Here is a 4345-nt window from a genome sequence, read left to right as displayed (position 1 = left end):
TTGTAATACTTTTCATTAACAAAAATCTCAGTGTTACAAAACAAAGCATACAGTAAATGATAAAACTAGTAAAATCAAAAAACAAAATAATAATAAAATTACACTACAGCCAGAGTTGGGAAAATGTTCGATTTTAAGCCTTGTTAAAAATATTTGAAATTAATGATGCCTTCAAACAGAGCCAGGTGTGTTAGGTGTGTTTAAAAACAAAATGTGGAGCCCTCAGATAGTCGGGGAGGGAGTTCCAAAAGTGGAGGACATCCACACAGAATGCCCAATCTGCCATGGTCCTTAGTTTGGTTTAAGGTAAATGGAAGAGATTACTGTTCTGTGACTGGAGGGAAGAGGAGGATGAAATGGGAACAAGAAATATGAGAGCAATTGTGAAAGTAGAAGGAAGCCAGTGAAAGTTAAAATGGGTGCAATCACTTTGTTGAATGTAGAATCATCCAAAAGTATGTTATTGTAAACACCTTAGATCTTAGTAGTTAACTATGTCACTTGTCGATCTGTTTTTTAAGCTTATTTTGTAATCTTTTGTCATTCATTGTGAAAATGCTTTATAAGCATTCACACGAGATTGTTTTTTTTTCTTACACGTTTTTCAACACATATCTTGTTCCACTGTTTGTTTTATTTCAACAGTTTACATATCCAAATGTTCATCCCCTTCAGGACATTCAGGCTATGACTTTTGGTATTTCAGCAAATTATATTTTGAGAATTTTAGCTTTTCTCCCACTTTTTTTTTTTATTGAAAATGAATGGAGCTGTCTTCAACATCAATCATCGGTTAGCACCGACGCCTCACAGCAAGAAGCTCCTGGGTACAATCCCCGGTTCGGACCTGGGGTCTTTCTGTGCGGAGTTTGCATGTTCACCTCCTGCTTCCGTGGGTTTTTTTCCGGGTACTCCAGTTTCCCCCATCCCTAAAAACATGTACAATAGGTTGCCTTCAGGCCCCCCTTGAAAAAGAGAGCTGTGATTTCAGTGGGATTTGCCTGGAGAAATGACAGTAAATAAATAAAAATATTGAAAAATATTTACTGCACCTTTTACCTTTTTTTCTAGTTTTGCTTTTTTATCTTCTTTGTTCTAATTTCAGCTTCCTTCAGCTCTATTTAGCCAGTTTGAGACTTTTTCTACTTTAAGCTATCATTTGTAACCTTTTTTGGCTATTCTTCTGCTAATTTCAACCATTTTGTGCTTTTTTATGTCATATTAAACTTTTATGCTTCCTTTAGCTGCTTTTTGCTAATTTCAGCTGTTTTGTGTTTTTAGCTGTTTCAATCTTTTTTTTTTCCAGATAAATTCACTTTTTGTGATAATTCCAGCTTCTTACTGTATAATTCAACAGGTCTTTCTGTTTCTGTGGCTTAGTTTCAGGTTGGAATTAGAGTTTTTTAAAGCTATTTTAGGCTAGTTTCAGATTATTTAACTATTCAGCATAAATCTTTCAGTTTTGAGCATTCACACAGCATTTTCACAGGAAATAAAATTCTTGGGTTACATTTATTCATGTAGAGGTTCTCATTTTGTCAGAACATGTTTCCACCATGCCAATTATTTACTCACCCTCAAGTCAGATCCTACTCCTCAGTCCTGCCACGCCCACCTGCACCTGTACCTTATCTCTTTAGTCACAGCTGTAGCCCAGCCCCTCGTTAGCCTCCCCTCATACAAACAGTACCTCCATGTGTTCAGACCAGAGCTCAGCAGTGCATTGTTTTCATTCCACATTCAGGCATCCATCATGCATCATGCATTAAGAAAGTAAATGAAATCCTTTTAGAAAAGCAGTGTTGAGTGTTGTATTGCATTCCTTTTGCAGAAATTAAAATATTTCAGCAAGTGTGGATTAGTAACAAATGTCAAATAGTCAAATGACCAAAATTTTTTTTTCAAACGACGACACAAACCTGTCTTTTTCAGTCATCAAAACAGTTGGTTAGGGTACATTGCAGCAGATACTTTGAGTATCATTTGATGCATAGCCGTGAAATTAGGAACAGATGTTTGCAGCGCACCCAACAGGTGTTAAATTGTGAAACTGAAAAATTATGAATTAGTATCTTATTGAACCAGTCTTTGCTAGGTGCAGCTGTAATAAGATTAATGATTTTTTTTCTGTTTTATYACCAAACATGTTTTATTTATTTCCCCACACATCTGGGTTTGTTTGCAGCAGAGGGGAATCCACAGTGAACATGACTCAAGATGATGAACTCAAACCTTTGTTCAAAGCTCTGTGGGTGAAAGAAATGAGGTTTCATTTGAATAATGTGTGTCTCTACAGAATCAGAAGAACACCAGGAAATATAATCTGCAGAAACACCTTGAATCTGCCAAATGTAAATAGTAAATAAAATAAGGTGACTGGGACTGTAAGACCAGGAGGACAATCACTGAGTGCATATAAACTGAAAAATGAACAAATTAGAATACTGTAAAATCTAATTGTTTAATGTAAATATACACATATAACTATTCTATCTATGAAAAAAAGTGAAAACAAAATTAAATGGCATTTTTGTTGAGGACTCATAAAACCACATCTGAATTTAAAATCTGTTTGGCAGAAAAAGTTAAAGGAAGCCTAATATTTCTAAATTAACTTTATTATTTTAGTCAGTTTTTTTATATACATGTGTGGATCACTGATTGTTAGAAAGTGACWATTCAATAGGTGATGTAGTTCAAATTTTTGGATAGGAAAAAACAAACAAATACTTTCACTTTAGCCTGAAATGTCAAAATTATGTGAAGAAGGGGGGCTTTAAGCTTTTYGTGCACCTTTACAGTCCCTGCAGCCAATTACAACAGAAACACTTAAATGGCCTGTAAATCTAATAATGTGCTGTGGGGTTGTGTGCTCAGTGTTGTATTAAGTGTACAAAGTGATACTTGAAGTATCTTACAAAAAATACTTTGGTAAAAGTTAAAGTCACCTTTAGGAATATTACTTGAGTAAAAGTCTTAAAGTATCTGATATTTTTTGTACTTAAGTATTAAAAGTAAAAGTAGTTAGATTTTCTGTAACGACATTTATTAAGAGGTGACCTCCACCCCAAAATGCGGAAATGACTGTTTTATTAAAATAATGTTTAATTTATGTTAAATTTAGGATGCACTAGTCTAGCTGTTTCAGTTTATATACATATATCAAGGGTGTCCAAACATTTTCTCCAAAATTTGAGGAAATCTATCTGAGGGCTGCGGCCAAATGCAATAATATAATTCATGAAATACAAATACTTCTTAAGTACAGTCCTTTTATTTTAATGATTATGTCCTGCTGGAGTGTGACATGATTTGTTTGTGTATAAACTAATACGGTATCAGAATTTTTTATATATAAACACACTTTTCATTCAACCAAAATTAAATTCACTCTATCTAGGAGGCACAATTTACATGGATATTTATTTTGTACAATAAGCAGCTGGGATGAATACAAACACAAATGAAATAAAAGTAACGACTTTCTACTTCTTGCCTTTTTTTAAAAAATGAAAGGAGTAAAAAGTACAGATAATTGTGTGAAAATGTAAGAAGTAGAAGTAAAAAGTAGGCTGAAAAATAATTACTCAAGTAAAGTACAGATACCCAAAAATTCTACTGAAGTACAGTAACAAAGTATTTGTACTTAGTTACTTTACAACTCTGTGTGTGATGCTCAAAAATGTAAAAAAAAATCCCAGTAAATGAATGAATCATCCACAGACAATACATACAGTGTAAATATCAATGTGACCTTATCACAAATGGTTGTAGGTGAAGTATCAGCCCATTGTGACCAGTCAGCAACCAAGTCACCTTTTCAAAACCATTCAAGGACCGTCCACATCCTGGTTGATGTTTTTAACACTGTAATGCTGTCACAACCCTGTGTCAGCAGGGCTGTGCTGCTTGCSTTGTTTATTTTAATGGGAATGACGAATCAGTTGATAGCTTGGTGTTTGTCTGCACACTCAGCAGATAGCTTCAACTAAATCAAAGGTTATCTTCTCATAATATGTCTGCAGAAAGTTGTGCAAATGAAGCAACAGTCAGCTGCTGTGGCTGTGAACAGACTGAGAAGCTGCTTTGAGCTGAGTTTCTGCACCAAAGGTCACCTCAGGTTATCTGAACATCTTCCCACTGCAGAAATGAGACAATATGAAAACCTAGTGTTATGTATATAACTACTGTTCCCTGAAGGAAAGAAACGAGGTACAACACATCATGTATGGGAAACCAYGCCCCTGCATGTCCTAGCTGAAGCCACCTCTAGTCACGCCTTTAAGCAGGTGACGTGATGACGACAGATGTCAGGCTCTGCCTACACATATACAGTATATACTGT

At 35.0% G+C, this 4345-nt stretch overlaps 1 long non-coding RNA gene across 1 annotated transcript in view; it reads right to left on the bottom strand.

Moving 5' to 3' along the window:
- Positions 1-1593, bottom strand: part of LOC106518527 (uncharacterized) — a 25191-nt gene extending 23598 nt beyond the window's left edge. The window contains exon 1 of the long non-coding RNA XR_001310326.1: positions 1576-1593. This is a non-coding gene — a long non-coding RNA (uncharacterized LOC106518527). The remainder of the gene's footprint in view (positions 1-1575) is intronic.
- Between the last annotated feature and the right edge of the window lie 2752 nt (positions 1594-4345).

Source organism: Austrofundulus limnaeus, unplaced genomic scaffold (assembly GCF_001266775.1).
Source record: "Austrofundulus limnaeus strain Quisiro unplaced genomic scaffold, Austrofundulus_limnaeus-1.0 Scaffold62, whole genome shotgun sequence".
In the NCBI taxonomy this organism is placed as follows: Eukaryota; Metazoa; Chordata; class Actinopteri; order Cyprinodontiformes; family Rivulidae; genus Austrofundulus; species Austrofundulus limnaeus.
This window is presented reverse-complemented; position numbering and strand designations above follow the sequence as displayed.